Here is a 22873-nt window from a genome sequence, read left to right as displayed (position 1 = left end):
ACTCTGGTATTATTTTGTTCTTCCTGACAGATAACATGATCTTGACCAGGCGAGGGAAAGGGGGTGGAGGTGGTGGAAAATAAAAAGGGCGGGGGGAGGAGGATCCCACATCCTTAAAGGAAATTCTCAAGCTGGGAAGACGCACAACTTTTGCATGGCAAGTTGAGACTGGCTCTCCTGGGAGTTCCCTTTTCAAAGGAGGGGGAGGGGGAAGCAGAGATCTCCTCTGGCTGGGGGAGGCAGCTGCTTTGCACTCGGAAGCCCTGCCTCTTCCCTCCCCCTCTCTTTCTGTCTGCACAGTGCACCTCTCTCTCTCACACACACATACACACACACACAGAGCCCATCATTCTCTGGAACTGGATCTTCTGGTTCAACCTCCCTCCCTCTCGCGCTCCCTCCCTGGGACGCGCTGGGGGATCCGATGACATCACTGGCTGAGCTCTCCCCTCTCTCTCCTTGTAACTTCTGTTCTGGGAAGTGGTGCCAGGAATAACCCAGTCTGTCTGCAGCTCCGAGAGGCTCCCTCCTCCGGAAAAAAACTGCGGCTTCTCCGGCCTCTCGCCCTGATTTTATTCTCATTTTAAATCAAGCTCCGCCATTTAAAGCGAGAGAGAGAGAGAGAGGAAGCCCGAGAGCAATGGTCTATCCTACTACAAGTCAATGAACCAGACGCCCGTGGGCTGTCGGAATATCTCGATCTGTCTCTATATAAAGCAATGCCGCGGGCCACCTCGCTCCAGGCACCACCTTAGCAAAGGAGCAACAAGAGCCCCCCAGCGGGACCAACAACAAGGGCACCAGGAGGGGTTTCCTCCTTCCGGCTCGGTGACTTTCCAGGTGAGCTGCAGCAGCTGCTGCAAGGTCCCCTCCCCCCTTTACCCCCCCTCTCTCCGCCCCTGTCACAGGCACCAGCTGACAGCCGCTTTGAGCTGGTGCGGGGCGGGGGTGGGGGGGCAAAGGGGAGAGACACTCGTTGAATGGCGATTTATTTATTTATTTTGACTGTAGCAGGAAAAGTCCTTGACAAGTTGAGTGTTTTGAGGCGCAGGCTTGCGAGGGTCTCTGGAGCAACTTGCAAGTGCGCTGTGGCACTGAAGGCTGTCTGGCTGCAGCAGGGGTCCATGAAGGACATGTGAAGAATGGGAGGGGGGCATTGAGGGAAACCAGTCGGGCTGTAAACCCATCCGAGCGGTAAGTCGCCTTTCGAGGCGTGCTGAGCTTGTTGCGATCATCGGCCCGTTTTCCCTCGGATACTGTGAACCGTTCCCCTCTTCTTGCACTGGGGGTGTCTTTGTTAGTGGCCCGCTGTTAAGAAATGTGGGGAATACCCAGCATGTAAGTGTATGCAGATTAGAAGCAGGCTGCCTTGCGTAATCTCCTTCTGTGGCGAAGAATGGGCATGGTTACTAAGGAGAGACACGCAGGAGGGGACACAGCTGCTCGGCTCTCACGCTGGGCTTCCGATGGCAAGGTGGGGGGTGGGAGTGGGACGCAGACGCTCGGTGGAGGGGCAGGGGGTTGCATGGAAGAGCGGGGTTGCTGCTGGAATGATCCCAGGGGCTGGACGGGGCGAGAAGCGGAGGGGAGGAGAGGAGTGGCTTGACGGACGCTTCAGCTGGCTGTCGCGGCTGACTTGTACTTGTGCGTATATGCGGGGAGGGGGGGGGACTGGACGCGCGTGTGCGCCCCGGGCTGAAGGTGGCGGGGGCTGGATGCGTGTGCGGGGCTGTGCTGCGCTCTGCGCCTTGATGCCTGTTCCCTGAAGTGGGTGGAACGTTGGCCCGTTCCGGGAATGTTCCATGACGTATAAAAGCCACAGGAAGGGGGTTAACAAGGGGCTCTGCCTGCTGCTGCCATCAAAGCAGATGTGCTCGCTCTCCTTTTGCACATTCTAAACAGACCATTGTTCCCTTGGGGGAGGGAGGCTGGAAGTCAGCTTGCAAGAGGAGGGGGAGCGGCGGCTGTCACTGCAGAAATGAATTTATTATATAACCGGTGTATATGGTCTGGCCGCATCTGATTATGTAACAGGCACATCCATGTTTGTTATATGTGAGACCCTACTTTGAAACATCTACGCTGCAATGTATGTGTATGGGGGGCGTCATAATGTGCAACCAGATATTAGTCCTTCAGGAAGCTCTGTGCTGTGAAGGAGGAAGGAAGGGATATTCTTCAAGTTGTTTCTCACAGTTTTCTTTGGAATATATTACCTCTGTAATTATGGGAAAATAATATTTGGAGGGGAAATCCCAGGTTTAGGTTGGCTAGTATTACTTCACTTTTACTGTCCGGAGTTCTTTACATTTTCAAAGTGCTTCACAAACATTCACCATTCCCTGCTTACAACACCCCTGAGAAATAAGTACAGTAAATGTTATTATCCGCATTTTACAAATGAGAAAGTGAAGCAGAGAGGAAGGAGATGCTATTTCTGTTCTGTTTAATATACTTAGGATCTATGATTCTGTAGAATATGTAGAATAATCATTTTAGTGCGATTGATATAATGAAAAGCCTCATCTAGCAAGGCCTAAGCCTATCTTCATGGATTTGTTTCCATTATTTCCATTGCAATGGTAATGTGAATTGTTCAGTTTTCTTATTGTTCCCTTGTGCTACTGGAATCTAATTCAGTTTTGCCCTCACATAAATGATTATGCTATTGAAAAAAAAAAGGTCTGACTCTAATCTGCCATAAGAACTCAATATTTTTCTAATTTACTGACAGGAATATTTTAAAGTATTATTTTATTTCTGTTATATCAAGAAGGCTAAAGACTTGAAATGTTAATCACGTCCTTAAAGTAAGAAGTTTTAATTAAAAATTGAAGTGAAACTCTTGGAAAATGCCAATTCAGCTCCATTTCTTTCAACAATTTCTGTTCTTTTCTCCTTTTGAGATGGAACAAGTTTTAAGTATTAGAATCTGGATAATTACATACCTTACTAGTGATAGTAAAAGTTGTGTGCACAACGAGTCAAGGATACTAATTTTTTTTAATACCTTGATCTTATAATGAATCTGTGCTTTATGATGGAGGGAGTAAATAAATTGGCCTGCAAAGGAGAAAACAAATAATTAGTAGCTAGGTGCACTGTATTAAGCTCTTTGGGCAGACACCGTCATTTACATCAGCATCTAGCACAAGGAGACTCTGATCCAGATTTTGGTTCTGGTGCTACTGTAGGGTAAAGTAAATAATAGTAATTATTAAATTGAAAGAACAAGTGGTCTACTAAGGAACAAAAGCAGAGAATGGGCCCAACTCTTAAACTATTTATTCAGGCTAAACTCCCATTGACTTCAACAGGAATCTAATCTTTAGATTAATGTAAGGATGTGGTATTGAGTCATATGTATTTTGATAATGAAAATGACATGTAAACATGTTAGCCTAACACAACTAAGGTGCCAGATTCTTTGCCTACTAGGTTTGCAGTATACAAACATACATCATCACTTCCACATTATCTTACAGAGTCTTTTACAATTATATTTTAAATTTCTCTTTGTCTCAAGTTAGGAGTCACTTCTGAAACTTTGGGAATTGGAAGCTCTGATATCTTCCACATGGTTTCTGTTGTTTTGCCTAATTTAAAAACAACAACTGTTAACAGTGAAAATGCAGATTACTTATCGCACAGAGCTGATTTTTGCACTTAGGTTTTTATTTTTATTCCTGTAAATGAACTCTAGGTTGGTTTGCTTTTCACCTGTGTAAATGATATCGATGTGCTACAAAATCAAAGTATCATTAATTTTGACATTGCTGATGAAATCTTCTCAAGTGTTTAACATCATGCAATATACATTTTTATAGCATTTACTGATGGTTTTCAAAAGTGGCAGGAATAAGTTCAGGCTACAGTGACATATTTCAAATCTGTTGGTATTATAAGGTAAAATGAAAACAGAATTTGGGCTGAAGTAGAAGACGTTTAGTCACATATTAACACAACTAATCCTATTATGTGGCAACAGTGCAATACTGGTCTTCCCAAAGACAGATTTTTAGATTCTCAAGTGACTAGATTTCCTCCTATGTGAGATCTGTTTACAAACCTTCTTGTTACTATGAAGACAAAACAGAGAACCATGTGCATTCATGGGGTTCTTGCTGAATAATGGTAGGTACATATGTCTGCTTGAGTGTTTGGCACTAAATTTGTGTTTAGATTACTGGTGGCACATTCTTTTAGCTTTTGGTTTACTTTTTCTAGCTGAACGTATTTATTTTAATAACGCTGTGATGTCACTGTTAATATTTATAGGCTGTACCTGTTGATTTTCAGAAAAGAAAGTTTATTGTATAGCCAAGCTTTCATTTTACCACGGTTGGTTGGGTATTTATTTATTTTATTAGCAGGAGTGATTGCAAATTGGCTTTAAGCAAAAGTGAAAGTGACAAGTACCATTTTGGTGTTTTCTTCCTGACTCATTAACAAGGACAGTTCTTGATATTAATTTAAAATCTAACCATTTTGGGAATGGTGCCAGGAATATGGAATCTCTGTGTCTAGCAGAAGTGGTTGCTAAATACTGTAATACTTAATACTGTAATTTTTCTTCTTAGGGGAAAATGCCTACGGTTAACAGTATTACTGTAGGTGGCAAATTGATAAGATCAGCTAAGTGAGATGTAAAGTATTGTAAAACAAGGCAAGTCATCAAACTTTCAGACTTCAGTATGCGGAATGGTGGGATGTTGTAACAGGCTGTGGTTCTGTATATTGATGGCTATCAGTCCAGTCCTGGAAGTGGAGGAGTATGGATGACTCTTCTTCCACATATCAGAGGGGTAGCCGTGTTAGTCTGGATCTGTTAGTCTTCTTCCACATGATTCTTGTTTGAGTTTGCACGTGAATTTCAGTTCAAGATAAAGCGGTCAGGCCTGCATGCTAACCTTCTACAGTTGGATTGAGTTATGACTTAAATGAGATACATCTTCATGGTAGTGCCCTTGTCAGGATATAGAGGAAAGAATGTTCTATTCAGTCTAATTCATCTCTTCTTTCCACAAAAAATGAACATGAAAGTGCCATTGTAAAGGTCCGTTCTCCTCACAAGGGACGTGCATAACTGTTATTAAATTTGATGGGTAATAGTCTTTTACAAAATTAAGTACTCACTCTTGGGAGAATTGAAGGGAAGTGTTGTATGCAGAGACTGTGTACCTTTTCTACTTGATTAAGATAGGACAAGTTGCCAGGAGATTTTGCCATTAAAATAAGTGGTTTTTGCAAGCTTTTAATTTAAAGAGACACAGGCAACTTAATTTTTAACTGATTTTAAAAAATCCTGTTTTTGATAGAAATCCTTTAAATACTGTATACTGAATTTTTAAAAAGTCACGAATATTTATTTTAATGATTGTTTTGCTCGCTTGTTTAAGTTTGTAATAGTCTTTTCAGAAAGGAGGAACTGACTATCTGGTACTACAGGGGAAATGGTAAACTGTCTAAAGACAGAAGCTAAACAATATTTTACACTAATGTCCTTCAGTTCTATTGATCTTGGGTGTTAATTTCAGACCTACCATAATGAAAAGTATCATAGGGTAATTTCAAACTAGCAGTGTCTCTCTAAAGGGTGCAAACAGCAAATAAGAGTCTTGTAGTCTTTCATCATTGCTGATATTAGTATGTTTATTAAGGAATTTTTAGGAATTGTTTTATTTCAACAACATGAAAAAGGAATATTTGATAAGGGCTCCTTTTTTCTTTCTTTAGTGAATTCAGGGTTTAGGTAAAGTACTGGATTGACAGCCTGAGAGTAAAAATTCCATGCAAGTACAAATATTACAAGTTTTCCCATGCTAACCTGCCAGTGTACCTTAACTCTGACTTGGAAGGACTGCTAGTGGGTGAAAAACATGTTTCTGTCCAACAGCATCCATTTTTTGGCTTTTCTACTGAGAGGGCACAAGGCTGCCACTGGTTAGTGCCAAGAGTGTCAACATGCACCCCTGTTCATTTGTGAGACCACTAACTCTGTATACATATACAATGGAACCACAATAATATCTTACAAAATATTCCTTATTCTGTTTTAGATCCCCAAAAAACCCTTCCAACTATTAAAATGGGTGGGGACATTCTGGCCAGTGTTTCCGTGACTCCTAATATGAAGTAATCAGAAGAAATAAAAATATTATAAATAATTTTGACTGTCAAGTTAAAATTATGTTAACATTTTTGTTTACTGTGTGATTTAATATTCACCCTCATCTTATATAGCCTAAATATAAGACTGCATGTGGATGCAAGGCCTTAATTTAATTTGCTTCGGATTTGTGCACCACCTGCAAAAATGTTCGGTTTCTGATCTCGTCATACTGCTATAATGAGAGTGGAGTCTGGATAAGAACTCTTTTTGCCCACCATGTTGTTTGTGCATCTCTATATTTGTTCATGCTGCTTTGGATGTATATTTTTTTCATGTTTTTCCCAGCACAGAATTGAAGGCATAGTTGAAAATACGGCCTTTTACTTTTAGTTGATTTCTGAATTTACCATTGTTGAATGCATTTTTTCTATACTTTCTCTAAATGGGCCCCACAGGTAATGTCTATACACAAAAAATTGTACGTCTTTAACTATATCAGTATAGATAAAGTGGGTGCCTGCAAATGTGAATGCAGTTACACTGGTATAAAGGTGGTTATACTGATACAGTTTATTCCCCTTAATTTACAGGAATAAGCAATACCGATATAAGGCCGTGTCTGCACTAGGAGTATTGTACCAGTGCAAGCCTACCAGCATACTATATCAACAAAGCTCTCATATTGTGGATGCAGCTATACTGGCAAAGCTGCGCTTTGTACCAGTTTAGTAAAACCACTCCTCATGAGTGAAACAAGCTATATTGATAAAAGCTCAGCTTTGCTGGTCTAGCTGTATCTACACTAATGGCTTCTTCCAGAACATCTACGCCAGTAGAAATCTCATGTCTGTTTTCACCCTTTCAACATAGCTGTGCGACTGTGGTGTCTGAAGTCTGTAGTGTAAACCCGGCCTATGTTACCTTCATGCTGTTATAACTGTGTCCACACCAATTTAATTGTTGTGTAGATTAGGTCTCAGTGCCAGTTCTCGTTTTCCTTAGAATGACACACAAACAATAACTAACTTGGTATGTTTTAATGACTAGTTATGTGAATATTTTGGGTGTGTTTTACTACATCTGATTTTTGTTTCTTTAGTAGGAGCTTTATTTAGTTAAAATACTTTTGACAACCTCTCCATTCTAAGAAGTTTATACTGAATCATAAAATGCCACTTTCCAATATCCAAAAAACGTCAGCCCCTCAAAAAGGAATTATAAAAATATTTCCGTTCCTGAGCATTATCTGTTTTAAAATACAAGCTCACTTGAGTACAACCATGGTGGATGGTACTGTACCTACATTATATTGGCATTGGCAGAAATCTTTCTGGTTTATATGAGCTGGGCCAAAGAAAAAAGGTTGTAGACTGTTTTTTGAAAGGTGCACTTTAATTATTGCTTTGATGTAAGAGGAGTCCATGCTTGAATGTTGCGGAAAATGTTTTTTTAAAACAAGATTATCATAAATTCTATATAAAGAATTACACAGGAAAGAAGCTAGATAATTTGCATGTATATAGTTTAGCTTTTTTTTTTTTTTTTTAATGAAGAGCTAAAGGGAATTGAAACTATGATGTCAGCTGACATGTAACAGTAACCCAGTGGTGTTAACTTGAAATAGAAAGGGATTGATTCTGCTCAATCAGAAAGCTAAAATTCCTTGTCAGTCATTGAAAGGAGGATTATGAGGACAACAAATAATTTCTGTTAATTTGTACTAACTTTTCTTGGTTTAGTGCTTCTTTCAGACATATTTTCAGTTAGTTGGAAAATTCTATCAGATACCATAGGATCATGTGTTGGAAATTTTATAATAATGTTATTTTCTAGTCATTAAGGCTGCAATAATGTTATGGCCCCAATTTTGCAAGCTTGTCATTTCAGACCACACAGTGAAGTCAGTGAGACTTCCATGTGTGATGGACTTGCAGAACTGGGCACAATACTTTTTCTCAAAGTATGTTATGAATAGAGAGAATTGTTGGAGATATTTAACAATCTCAAAGAAACTCCCCATTATGTGTTATGGAAGATGATACTGCCTACAATGTAATAATAGAAAATAACATTTTAAATTTGTTAAAATAGGATTTTTAATAGGCAGTTTTTGCATACAGTAATGTTTATTCTTAGCAGAAACTTTGTTTAAAAAAAATTAAAGGGACATGATCAGAATTTCTAGATCTTAAAATAAGCCTTTATTGGCACTGTTATTTTGTCTATTTTACCTTATAAATCTCAATGTTGTCGTTATTTTAAATAAAAATCAACTCCTTTCTGCAGGTCCACGGTTTTGTCTGGAGTTGTTTTAAAACAAAATCAATGTGTGGTGTGTCCCATTGTAAATAAACTGATGCTCAGACATTAACTGCAGTGCTGTTGTAGACATGCACACTAATTTGTATACGATGGGATTATTTGCTCAACTAATGCATTAGGGACTTTAAAAATTGTTAACTATAAAACTAAATTTACAGCATATCATTTTAATGATGGTATCAAAATAAAACATGTTACTAAGTCATGTGCATTTTGTTTTTGATTCAGATCAAATGCAGCCACAAAACAAATATGACTGTTGGATAGAAATGTCATGGCTGGTCAAGAAACATTTAAAATTGAAATATATTTATTTTTGAGATAATAATTGGGAATACCCTTCTTTGACAGCAAGATGTGATAATATTTAGTTATAGAGAAAAGCCAATATGCAGTAGAACATATCTTGGTGACAGGTATTAACCGTGTTTATAATATAGTGCAAAAGTTTTTTTTAGTACAGGTCTGCTTGAAAAAGTGACTGATAATAATGTATTGTGGAGTTCCATGGTTATTGTCTCTCAATTATTTCCAGTTCAGACGACAAGTAAACATATTTTTCTAAGTAAAAGTGATATGAACTTGTCCTGGGATCTGAGAGTCAAATTTTTTTTCCTCACAAGCATGAACAGTAATGAAGGTGCTACCAAGTGAGCTAGGTCCTGAATGACACCGGTGCAACCCCTGCCCCTTGCCTTCAACTAGTATGATCAGTTGTCACTGACCCCAGAATTGGAACTGAGTAAACAATTGTGTTAATGTTGCATAAAAAAAGAGTAGAATCTACCTCAGTTTCTTTTAGAACTCCAGAGATGGACAGCAAGAAGGAGTAAATAGTAGCATAAAAATAAAGTTTTGGTGACTAAAGTACACTGATAGAACTCTGAATAAACAAAGGGAACAGATCTATTGAATAAGATGGTGCCAGTTTACACAATCACTTTTCAGAGTGGAACCACAACCATAATGCATTTTATGTGTGAAAATAATTTCTAGCATCTTGGTGCAGTGGATTATTTTGAAATACTGCAGTACTTGTATGTCACTACAATTTATGTGTGAAAACAACTTCAGCAGTAAGATAATCACCCTCACTTTCTGACAAAAGGATGAGATCAATTACATTTGTAAGATCAAAGGCATTTGTTTTTTGTGCTTGGGAGAGACAAAAATGATTCTTTAAAAAGAAAAATACTTATCTTTGAATGGACAATGATAGATTCATGGGTGAAATCCTGTCCCTCTTGAAGTAAATGGTAGTTTCAGCATTGACTTCAATAGAGCCAGGACTTCTGTATAAATGTTAAGATCAGAAGCCACAATTATAGTAATCTAGTTTGACCTGCATAATAGAGGCCATAAACATGGAATAGACTCCTTTAAAGTACATGTGACTTTCGAAGAATGACTTTTTCTTCTACCTATCAAAGCATTTGGATGTAAACTTTTTCACAGTACTTTGATAAAGAATGGCGCACAGAACATGCAATGTGTCCATTAATTATTTTGTGTCTAATTCTAATTTCCCTGATACAGGGAAAAACTCCTAATTAAGTCAATAGGAATTTTACTTACTGTAGCACTGGGCCTCTTCAGATGTAGTTTGTATTTCTTAATATATAAGTGGTGGACAAGTTATGTTCATTTGACTTCATGATCTACAGCTGATTCCTGGCAGTGACTGATAAACCTGTTACTAATATATCTGAAGTGATTTATGATTAACATTAGGATTTTAGTGTGTAATAAAATACCTGACTAGGAAATCATGACCTGATATTAGCAAACTAAAAACAAAAGATCTTGATTTTTTTTTTTTAAAGATAATATGTTGCCAAATACACCTCTACCCTGATATAACGCTGTCCTCGGGAGCCAAAAAATCTTACTGTGTTATAGGTGAAACCGCGTCATATTGAACTTGCTTTGAACCACCAGAGTGCGCAGCCCCGCCCCCCTGGCACGCTTATTTCCGAATCTGTGTTAAATCGGGTCACGTTATATTGGGGTAGAGGTGTATTGTGTTGCTAGCACCACAGTGAGTTAGTTGCAGTGGGGAGGGAGATGAGCTGGAGAGAGGAGCGTGAGATCTATATACATGGATGAAGAAGATCAACACCATCAAGTCACCGGTAGCATCTTATATGTATTTTGCTAGTATTAATATACATCCAAACATGTTTTATGCAGATAGCAGATTTTTGTTCAATTACGAATAATGAAAAAATATATGTTGTTCTTTGACCTAATTTATCATAGCAAATTGTTTTCATTTTGCTTTTCTTATAAAAACTTCAGAATTGGCAATTCCCTGGTGAAAACTACTGCGTAGTTTGCCCCATTTGTTAGTGCAGGCTCCAGCAGGCTATGTTGTTGGCAAGGAGTGGGGTCACGAGTCAGTGCTGACAGGTGCTGGCAGAGTTGTACAGGGAAGCTCCATAGTGCATCTCTTGTTGTTTTGCTTGGCTGTTGTCAGTGCTTTTGGTCCCCAAAATATTAAAAGATGAAAACAAATGGGGAGTTGTGAGTGGCAGATAGTCTTTCTTCTCCAGTAACTGATGTGATTTTTGGCTTATTTCACTAGTGATTTGAAAACTCCTTATGGCTTTTTGGTGGTCTTTGTGAAATGAGTTGGTGTCTTAGGGCTTGTCTATACGCACAGCACTGCAACAGCTGAAGTGCTTAGTGAAGACGCTACGGCAGCCGTCTCCAAGCTTTTTACACTCAAAATCACTTTTTGAATTTAAGGGCAACCCAGGATCTACCCTGCCCCTTCCCTGAGGCCCTGCACCTTTCCCAAAGCCCTGCCCCACTCACTCCATCCCCCGCTCCTTCCCTTACTCGCTCTCCCTTGCTCTCACTCACTTTCACCAGGCTGGGGAAGGGGTTCAGGAGGGGGTGCGGGCTCTGGGGTGGAGCTGAGCGGTTTGCAGTGTGGGAGGGGACTCTGGGCTGGGACAGGGGGTTGGGATGCAGGAGGGGGTGATTGGGCACAGGAGGGGGCTCCAGGCTGGGGCAGAGTGTTGGGGACCAGGCGGGGGTGCAGGGTACTGGCTCTGGGAGGGGGGCATGGCTGCGGCAGGGGGTTGGGGTGCAGGAGGGGGCATGGGGAACTGGCTCCTGGAGGGGGCTCAGAGTTGGTTTGGGGTGCTGGCTGTGGGAGGACGCTCAGGGCTGGGGTTTGGGGTGCAGGAGGAGTTTTGGGGTGCTGGCTTCAGGAGGGGGCTCAGGGCTGGGGATTGGGGTGCACTTACCTCTGGCAGCTCCTGGTTGGCAGTGTAGCATGGCTGTTGCTAAGGCAGGTTCCCTGCCTACCCCAGCCTCAAGCTGCTCCTGGAAAGGGCCAACTGTGGCTCCTGGAGTGCAGGGGGGGGACGGCACGTGGCTCTGCACGCTGCCCCTCTCTGCACGCACCACCTCTGCAGTTCCCATTGGCCACAGCTCCCCGTTCCTGGCCAATGGGAGCTGCGAGGGCGATGCTTGCAGGCAGGGACAGCATGTAGATGGAGACCCCTGCCCCTCTGGCCTCTTCTGGGAGCAGCATGAGGCTGTGGCAGGCAAGGAGCTTGTCTTAGCGGCAGCCCTGCTGTGCTGCTGCAGATCGCAGTCGACTGGGAGATCCTCTAGGATCTACCAGTTGGTAACCACTGCCCTTCAGTAACTCCTCACTTAATGTCCTAGCTGTGTTCTTGAAAAATGTGCCTTCAAGCAAAACGATATTAAGCGAATCCAATTTCCCCGTAAGAATTAATGTAAATTAGTTTCGCTAATGGGAGAGAATTTTCCATACCCCTGTGCAACGTAGTTGTATCAACATAACTCTGTAGTGTAGATCAAGCCTTAGTCTAATTTCTTGTGGGCAAAACCCACCTTCTCAGGTGACACCCTTGTTGGCAGTTTCAGCAGAGAGGCCAGGCATGTAAATGGAACTGCTTTCTTACTGACTCTTCAAAATGGGACCTCTGGAATAGGGTTGGGGTACCTTTGCAAGAAAATGCGTGAGTGCTTTTCCCTGCTGCTTGACTATGCTGACTTCAGTCTCTAGCAGTAATAATTTGATACCTTTCCTGGGTGCTAAATTAACCTGAGGACAAATGCTAATATTCCCAAGCAAAGGCTAATTCTCTGAGGCCAGGGAGGGAACGAATCTTGCCCTACGGCCCGCAGCCTGCAGATATGGTGCTGAGCAGCCTTATAACTTCTACAACACCCAAGGATCTGTAGCAGTGGCTGGGTTGAAGGTGTGTGTGTGTGTGTGTGGGGGGGGGGGGCGGTTAAATTCAGTGAACCTGCACAGCTACTGCCCTGGATTTCTGTCACTGCTCCCTAAGCCACACATCACATTGCAAGGGACTGGCATGCAGAGGGCTGAGACATCTCCTTGGTGCACACCTCTCTAGAGCCTGAATGTGGCAGATCTGTAAAGTCTTCTTTGCTCATGGTGTGCCCTTAAGAGAAGGAATATCTAATCTACTTTCTATACCTTGTATTCTTTGGAATTGAGATACAAGCACTGGAGAAAACTGTTACATCCAACCACGCATATTTAAAATGTATGCTGACTGAGGATGAAGTACAGAGGGGAATATTCGTGCTTGGTGGTCTGTTAATGTGACTGACAATGGGGCATTATTGCCTGCTAGAAGTTATGTTTATCAACACAGGTTTTCCCTATGCCATAAAATCTCCAACTTCTGTATGTTTTTATTTGACCTTTTATAAGCCTTGCCTCAACTGAGGCTTTTATATTTTAGCTGCATGGGTCACACGAGCTTGTCTCAGCCAGTAGCTGAGCTCCAGCAGAAATCGCTGCCACCATCTTGGATTAATGTAAATGATAATGGTGCTGAATTTTTATTGGTTCAGTACTCAGAACAGGCATTTGGAAGTTTTTCCATTGATTTATATATCATTTTGATTTAATTTAGTGTCATTTGATCATGGTCAACAGTTTGAGATACTTAACTAGCAAGAAAGGCAATAGTGGAAAACAATTCTTATCACTTGAACGCTGTCTCAGTCAAGTGGCTTATCTGTCAAACTACGAGTGTAATAAATAGAGACTGATTGTTTACAGATGCATATACTATAGTATAGAGGTGTCCCATGCTTTCCAGCTTGATTACATGGGAATGCCATGGACTGCCACAGTTGAGATGGAGGGATCATACCATGGTTTAATTTTCAGCCAGAGAATGCATTTCAGCTCCACTGCTTGGACAGATTTTTCGGTAGAAAATAAATAAAAATTTCAATAGAAAATTTAAGGTTTTGTTTTTGTTGTATTGTATGGAGCAATATATAAACACACACAGCTAGAATAACTGCATCAAGTCAGTGGTTTCAGATTTACATCTGTGTAATGAGAGCAAAATTTGGCGTATAGTCCTTGCTTTGATCTTATGCCTTTTGATATTCTTTTAAAAACAGTTTAAATCATACAGCTGTTAATGTGTGAACATCAACCTCTGGATCCACACGCAGGTGCTCACACAGGGTCATATTCTGTTACAATAGAATAAGGTGCTTTCAGTATGATTTGGGTATTAAAACCTTTAAAGGATTAGGCACAAAAGTTGTGACAGTGGTTTAGAAGATGGTGGAGACCTACATCTCTTCTCCAGGTCATTCGTGCTTCCACTTTAGTTATATATTAACATGATACGTCTGACCTTAGTTTGTCTCAACTGCCATCATTTTTGAGTTGCATCAAATGAGTAATTTTTTGTAAACTACTGATGTTGTTCATCATGAAAACAAATGAGAAAATAATGCCTTCAGTAAAGCTGTAAGGTCATACATAGTGCTGTGTTGTAAAAGCAAGGATGGAATCTTACATATCCAGCCTTCCATACAAATTACTATAACCAGTGATTAAGCCTAATCATAACCCAGCAACACTCAACTGAGTCAACCTGCAGCTAAACCTTCCATCTTTACTTCTCCATTTTAACTGTAGTGCTTACTAGAAGAACTCTTAATACCCAGGGTGACTGTGTAGAAGAGATAAGGGGAAATCATTCCTTTCTTGTCACCAAACAAAAAACACCACTACCACCACAACAAAAAACCCTTGAGATACAAATTTAAAAGGTACAAAATTGGGCAAAAGAGGTCAAATTATGAATAAAGGGAACACTGGTTGTTTGATCTGATTATTTGTAAGGATTCTGCCCTGTGTAGGTTGTTCATGGGTGTTGGAGACACTCAGTTTTTGACTTTGTACCTTTTTGCACACCCTGAGGTTTGTGTACAACCCACTATAATTGCAGACTGAGTTGTTTGTTATTTTGCTAATAATAGTTATGTTAATGTGTCAGCTAAGGAGTGCCATTTAGTCCTGGTACGATCTCTTGCATGCAAGCTCCATGCTCCTGCAGCTCGCATGCAACAGAATGATGAAAAGCAAAGCAGTGAATTACAAGCCAGGTCTCAAAAACCCAAGCAGTGCCCTAAGCCCCTTATATGGTATGACACTGTAAGCCAGTAGCAAGCTAACTGGCTGGGAAGGTAGAATAAAGCTTCTAGTCCAAGACCCTTCCTGCAGGGTTGGCTTTATTTAAATAAAGGAAGAGGCAAAACAAAATCGAATAAACACAGAATACCAACCACCTCAGGCTTTGCTAGCTGGCGATGAAAAGGATGCACCCTTTCCTCTTTAGTTGCCCTTCCTAACAACAATGGTGAGCCCTAAGGATTCCCTGATCCTGAGTCTTGTCTGACTACTCTTCTGCCTAAGAAGCAGGAAGCCCAGTATGTGATTTCCTGTAAGGCACATAACTATGAGCAAGCCTGCAACTACAACTGCAGCTCCCAGTTTTAAAGGGCCTAAGGGCTGTAACAGATGTACTGGGAGGCATGTGCATATGCCCCCAAACCAGTGCCCTGTTATCAATACCATACCCCAGCCAACAAAATCAGCACAGGACAGAAGATCCACAAAACAACAGAAAACAGCATCAGGTGGGGGGCGGGTCTGCAGAAATATGCGAGGAGTTGGGAAAACCCATTTACTATGTACGAAACTGGAAATAAAACATACCTTACTATAGAAAAGACCTAGCAAGTTGCTGCTGCCATATGAACCTTGGTGGTACATTATAAAAATGTGTTAGCGAAGTTCCAAGAACAGAGGAGCCATTTGAAAATGTTATGGCAGTAGGGGCTTCATCTCCACCTGTCAAAGAGTCGTACATTTTCACTGACCATTTATGCATATTCTGGCCCCTTATTACATTTGCTGGTATGGTGCTCCACAGCTTTCAAAACTGCTCTCTACAGATTTTGGCTCTTTTACAATGGCCTTTCATAACCACACCTCTTGTGGTTTGCTACAAAGTGGTTTTCACTTGGAAGAGCTGGTGTGTTCCGTAGAAACTTACTATACTTCTGTGTCACTGATATTACTTGTGCGTTCCATGTCCTCCATTTTTTTTTTTAAAAACGGGTGAGGATATATTACCTATGTTATGTAGTCTGGAATCCTTGTGAGATAGTCCAATTATTTATCTGTCTACAAAGCTACTTCAGACTGAAATATTTTTCTCTTAGTGCTGTCTGTCTGTGCTTTTTGGAGTGTTTTCTAAGACATTTGACTCTTTTCAGAATTTTAATTAGCTCAAAATGGTTAAGGAAAAAGAGATGTAATATCCTGAAAGAGACTTTCTAATAAAACGGAAAAGAATAATATAAATATTTCTACACAAAATAATACTCAGTGAAGTACAAATTCACTTTTAACTCAGTATCTGGATTTTCTGTATCTGATCTTTGTTACTTTAATTGATATTGTGTAGTCAGTTTGAGTGAAAATGCTATTCCCATAAGACAAAATATTTATTCTAAATAGTATTGTTGCCTAGGCTCTTGCTGAATTCATGAGAAACAGCAACAATTAAGTTGGATTAATTTTTTAAAATATCTGGTATGTTTTCTCATTGTTTCCATGAAAGCGATTTCAGTAAATACTGTAATGATTATACTTGGTAGTTTAAAATGAGATTACTGGTTTTTGAGATTTGTGGGTTCTAGCTATTTTTTCAGATCTGCTCTGTCATGATTAGAAATTTAAAATAAAATGGGAATATGTGATTGAAATTCCAAGAGTAGAGGCCTTTCTTTCTACAATTAGGTCCCTTGCTTTAGTGTCTTATTTTTGTTCATTATAATTTATATTTACACAGTGCTGATATTTATAAAAGATGGTTACTAAAGTGCCATCGAGTTTTGCTTTCACTGAGTCTTTCAGCTCCTTGTTTCTTAAAGTTTGTAGAATTGTATAACTGTGTACACATGCGCACACACACACACAGTTTAAACATGCAGCATCACCCCAGAATGCTACATAAATTTAATTTATTTTTTCCCATCAAGTCAGTTTTTCTAGCATAATCATTGTAGCAGTTTTCTTCGCAATTTACTATTTTTTCCAGTATCTTCTAAGGACAAAATCCTGTCGTTACTATTTGAAGACATGTTCAGTAAGGGAAGGAGCAGAGTAATGCTGGGAGCAACTCTGGCACCATACCTGTCCTGCTGGCAAAGGATAGCATTGCTTAGAGCAGCTGGGTGCGGTGGAGAAGAACATATGTGGTGAGGCATACCTCACTGGTCCCGGAGGGCCCTACCATCTCTCAGTGAAGTCAGTGGTTTCACTGGGGATGTGAATGGATATTTATAAAGGAACAGCATGCACTCTCACTTAGTCCTGGCTGTGTACTTGCTGTATATGTTCTGGGAGCCAGGGTCACATCAGAAGCAGGCAGACTACATCCCCTTGGTCCCTAACGCACAGCCTTTGAGGTAGCAGTTTCCCTTTTCAGGCCCTATTCAGAAGCTCGTTTCAATTTAGCAAAGCACTAAAGCATGTGCCTAAATGGTTTGCTGAATTGGGGCCTTAGTGCTGCCTTAAGTACTATGTTACACTCCTCCCCTCTTCTACTACTCCGATGTATGTGTTGGAGAGGAGAAACTCCCTTCTGTCCTCTTCTCCTATTACTGCACTTGAGCATCACAGGGTAGGATTTTGTCCGAAATATTTAAATATCTGAAAGGTAAAAAAACGAAAAGAGAAGAAGTAACACCTTGGTTCATCACTGTGAGGTATATGAATTTACAGTGTGATGCAATTCTCAGGTTTCCAGTAGCCAAGGCATTCAAGCAGTAAAATAGACTGTAGTTATACCTAGGGCTATGATTTTGTCATGCAGGACATGGTGGCCGGAAAAACACATTTGGTTAGGCCCCCAAACTGAGTGGTGTTGGGACCTAGTTGGACGGGGTTGCAGCACTACTCTGGTTTGGCCAATCCACCACTCTGGGTCCATCTATGGAGGGATGGATGGGCCAAACCTGAGTGTTGCTGCAACCGCGTACGCCAAGGTCACAACACCTTGAGCAGGGAACCAGGCCCAGCCCCGTGGAGCAGGAGCTGCTGCTGTGGGGTAAGAGCAGGATGGGTTTGCTCTCCAACACAGACCCCTCCATCCTGAGCCTCATCTTTCAGCACCTTCACTTACATCAGCATATGCAAGAGTTATGCCAATGACATTATCTGGTGACCTTTCCATGATCTTTTTTTTCCCCTTGCATCTCTACCATGAAATTTACCAACAATTTCCATGCCAAAATCATAGCCGTTGTGTGTCCCTACCATCTCCTTAGAGAAACATTTACCTGCATCAGCTTTTTGGCATATTTATTTTAAAGAGGTAGAATTATCTGTTGTCAGGTGGGAAGTAGCTCAAAAATTGAACCAGCTACTACTTTGTTTTGTTTGTTTACCATGTTCTTCTCATAAAAATGGCATTAGCATACTTTTAATGATCTGTTTAGTGGAGCTAATTCCTTTAAGGATGAGGCAGTTCAACTGAAAATCTCAAGATAGTTACTGTTCCATTTGCACTTCTTCAAATATCATTCAGATAGATCTTGAATAATTACAATAAACATAACAACTTTTTAAAATTAAATTCCCTTGTTATGCAACATATTACACAGATAGGTTTTAAAGGGCAAGAATATAATCTGTAAGACTACTGAATATTTTGCAGGTGAAAATAACTTTGTTTAAAGTATAAACAAAATATTTTGTGAAATCTTCCCTATATATTTGTATAGTTTTTTAACCATTACCAGAGCGAGCTGATTTAGAATGGACGTGCACGTATTTATTAGCAGCATTTCACAAGAGACAACAATTTGACCCAATCACAATTTCCATCCATCTATTTGTGTTTGCTTAAAATCTCAAATTTTAAATGGAAAAAAAAAAGTCAATAGAATTACTACACTTTTAAGGTGTAATCAGCATATTTTGCTACAAAATGCAGTACAAAGAACAGATGGCATTTTCCCATGTCAGGTCTCGCCAAAGATGGTTTAATACTACTTTGATTATTTGAAGAACTGTAATACATAATTACCCAAAGATTAACTTTCAGGATGTGGATAGCTGTTTGAAAACACTGTTGTTCCTTATTACTGTCTGTCCTTAATAGATATATAGCATAGTGGTAGCCACTTTTCATATTTATATTCAGTCTAGTCTAGTAGGGCTGTGCTCTGTGGCAATTGTTTCAGTGCAATCAGAAGTATAACTCTTGCGTCTTAGATATTTTAGTATAACTCTATCTGTCTTAGATATGACAACTTATATTCAACTTAATTCAACTTAATTCAATTTAATACAGTACACTAGGTTTGAAATTTCAAGAAAAGCTGATGGGTAGCATCCAGGTCTTTTAGTGAAAATTTTCTCACAGCCATTTGAGTGAACTGCCCAGCCTCCCTTTCCCCAAGAAGTCATTCCATTTTACAAGTAGCTTGATCATAAATGCCTAGATTCTGGTTTCTCTTACACCTGACTTAATCCAGAGGAACGTTGCTGAAGTCAATACTGCTTTGAATTGACATGAGTGAGATTAGAATCTCTCCCTAAACCTGGACTATACTAGACTATACTAGACTATACTATACTAGAAACTCCTGACCAATATCAAGTATTAGTTTTTTAAACGGAATGTAGTTTTGGTGATAGGTGTTAGAGTAACAAACCTGGAGACTGATGTTCTTTCTATAATTGCAGAACGTGTGCCACTGGGTAGCTGAACAAGCTTCCCTATGCCAACTGCCTAATGATCCTCAACTGTAATTTAGAGGAATCACCTTTAATAAGTTGTTTAATTGCTATTCTTATTAAGTTATTGGCTCTTGATGAGACCAGTTGCTCTGGTGTTGGATCTAGAATGTGTACTCCTGCACCTTAGGAATTGGAGTGACACCATCACATCATTTCACATAGGCCACTGAACAGCTATTGGTTGGTGAAAACTTTAAATCATTATGAACTTATGTTGGCTTTGAACCATGTACTTAGAGGAGAAGAGGTACATAATCCCATTATGAAACCAGCTAATACCCTGCTAGCAAAGTGTAATTCAGAGTAAATAGGATGTGTTTTGTTAAAAAGCTGACCATGAAAAATACATTCTTTGACCTTGCTTTAGTACAACAAGACATTTGGACACTGATCAAAGAAGTTACCTGTTTAGTTGATGATGTGAAATCAGATCATGGAAAATGACTTGTTTTAAAACATCAAACAGCCTTCCTTTTCGCTAGAGAGACCGTGCATTCCCTGGCTATTGTTTAAAGGTCAGCATTCACCAGCTGAATACAGTTACCGCAGATATCTTCTCTTGAATGTATAGAGAGAATGACTGTGGTATCTCAGACACCACTGTGTGACTACATGCTGACTTAATGGTGACCTCTATGTTTATAGTTTTACTTTTAAATGTTATTCTGCTGGATCCTTAAATCCTTTCATTAAGGGGAAGAGATGAAGCAGGAAGGAAGTATCTTTGTTCACTTGTGCTTTGCTGGACTGTCAGAACTATTGAGCAAGGGAATCCCTTAAGCCTCTAATTTTACACTAAATGTGTGTTCATGAAAACTCATTTCCCCTGAATATCCCAAAAAGTGTAAGGAACCATTCATATTTAATTATACAAGCATTTACAGTAGGTAAGAGCTTCGTGTATTGTTTGTATTGCAGCAATGCTCCCTACACAACCACTACAGAAAAGATAGAACAACTTACATCCCAAGCAAACATTGTTTCTAGTCACACATGCTACTTAACTGTTTTGCTATGTAAGCACAGAGAATGCTTTTAGCAATAAAAGTCACTGCTGGTTTCTCCTCAAAAACCTCGCTCCTTGCAGTGCATTGGAAATGACTGAACTTTGGCCCTCAGTCTGCCGACACCCTGAGGGAGTGTAAATGTAATGACGTCTTTGCTTGTTTCAGCTGCACAACAGGAAACGCTTATGGCCTCCCCTTCTTCCTGCTTTGAGAAAATAGTGCTCTCTCTCTTTTTTTCTTCCTCCTCCTGCAGTATTGCTGGCTGAGACCTAGTTTCAGGTCTGCACTCTGCAGTGAGCCAGTACTAGCACAGTACCCTGATTGATGTTTCCATCTCCTAGAGTCAGCCAATGAGCTTGCTATTGCTCTGCTTTAGTGATGATGCGAGAAATAGAATTTCTTTTTTTTTTCCTCCCTCCGGAGAAGTAACAGAGAGGAGAACACAGTTATATTGCAATGGCTTATTTTACAGAGCATGTCAGTGGATACATCTGAGCTGAAAAGACCAGGATGGTCGGGTGATAATTTGCCTTGGGGAGACTACATCACTTGCATAATATAGAGGATACACTGTCAGGTGGGCATAAGGCATTCATGAGACCCTGAAATGTGGTCCAAATAGTGCTGAATAATGCTGAATATAAAGGGCCTGAACAGATTTCTTTGCCACAATGGAATACAAAATCTTGCTTTCCACAAAGCACTGACAGGAAACCTCTTGTTTAACCCTTTCTAGCTGCTGCCTTTTTACTTTGTGACAACACCACAGATATAAATAATGACGTTTATTGCAAAACACAAACAGTTTGCAGCTAATTGTGGGGAGAGAATTTTGTTTTATCCAAGTCTGTCATAGCATTGAAGCAAAGCAGAGTATTGACAAATGAAATTAATGATGATGGAAAATTCCACTTTTTTTAACAAAAGGCAGATGCTCTACTGATTTTGTATATTGTAGTATGATAAGAGGCAGATGTTTGAAAGATTAATTAACTTTGAATATAAATGAATTTGGTGGAGCTGATTTTTTTTTTTTTTAAATAACTGTATAGAAATACTGTTTTAAGAGCAGGTTTTGTCAGTTTTCATAAGCAAGTTCTGAATTTACCTCTTTAATCTTCTATTCTACCCACCACAGGAGTCGTTTGGTTTTAATAATCTGTAGTTATGTAGCATGAATCTTGCATGGCAAGATGCTTGCAAGCAGGAGAAAGAGTGAGATATGCACTGAAATAACGACGTTCACTGTTTTGCAAAAAGAGAGATGACTAGGCTTTGAAATTAAATACTATATACTGGTCCTTTCTGTCACATAGCCTCATTCCAAATATTCATTACAAAATTTGCAAAGTGTCTTGAAGCAGAGTCTTGAGATGGAAATGTTTTAACACATAGAAGTGTTATTTCACTCAGCGATGTGCAGACTCTAGAGGATTTTCTCTGTGTGTAGGGGATCGGGGTTGAGAGAGTGTCCTTTTTTTCCTCTCCCAGTAAAGCACTATAGATTAATAAGTGTAAGGTGTGTAAAATATGGCTGTTCTACATGCATAAGCTAAAGTGAAAATAACAGTTTGTTGGGTTTCTGCATCTCTTAAATTGTTGCGTAACTCTTCCCCCCCCCTTTACTGACCCCCCCCCCCCATAGGGTCATTAGGTATGTATATAGTACTACAGTCCTCCCCTTGGGAGATTTTGTAACCACTTTATGTAAAAGGAAGGCAAACGATTATTTGAGTGCATTTTGAATGAAAGGATTGATTTTAAATTAGATCTTTTTCTTTGACAAATTATTCTATCATTATTCTGTTTTTATCTTCAAAGCCATGCCCTAGATATTAGGCCTGGACCAGCCTTTTTTTATATTATTATTATTAAATAGAGAAAAATATTCACAAATAATGTGAGGAGAGACAAGTTGGGAGGGAATCCTGGGATGAGAGGAATAATGGTTACAGAGAGGCAGTGTGGTCAAGTGGGTAGAGTAGGGGACTGAGAGTCAGGACTCCTGAGTTGAGTTGAAAGACTGCCATATTATCTCATTTTGGGCAAGCCACTTAACATCTTTGTGTCTCAGTTTACAGATATAATAATAATCAGCTATATAGCAAGGCATTAAGAAGATTAGTTAACATCTGTAAAGTGCAGCTGAATGCTCAAAGTATTGTTATTAATAATGGAAAGTGAAAAATGAGAGTTAATGCTTAGCTATGTCTTTAGTTCATCCTGCTCTCTGTAGGTATTGCATGCCATGGTTGATAACGTTTAGCATATATATGGTGCAATCGCTAGGAA

General features: G+C 40.0%; 1 protein-coding gene across 8 annotated transcripts in view; it reads left to right on the top strand.

Moving 5' to 3' along the window:
- The window catches only part of HIVEP2 (HIVEP zinc finger 2), a 217229-nt gene that overhangs the window by 38328 nt on the left and 156028 nt on the right, over positions 1-22873 (top strand). For 2 of the 8 annotated variants that reach the window (XM_032794836.2, XM_075064007.1), the window contains exon 1: positions 10-840. The exons of 1 other annotated variant lie outside the window; for it this stretch is intronic. The gene's annotated coding sequence lies outside the window, so the exon portion shown is untranslated. Of the gene's footprint in view, positions 1-9; positions 841-935; positions 1195-1394; positions 1475-20987; positions 21159-22873 lie in introns of those variants that run through there. 5 more of the 8 variants (XM_032794845.2, XM_075064005.1, XM_075064006.1 and 2 more) reach the window with 4 other exon arrangements.

Source organism: Chelonoidis abingdonii, chromosome 3 (assembly GCF_003597395.2).
Source record: "Chelonoidis abingdonii isolate Lonesome George chromosome 3, CheloAbing_2.0, whole genome shotgun sequence".
Taxonomy (NCBI): domain Eukaryota; kingdom Metazoa; phylum Chordata; order Testudines; family Testudinidae; genus Chelonoidis; species Chelonoidis abingdonii.
The sequence above is the reverse complement of the archived record's forward strand: the minus strand, read 5'-3'. Positions and strand labels throughout refer to the sequence as shown.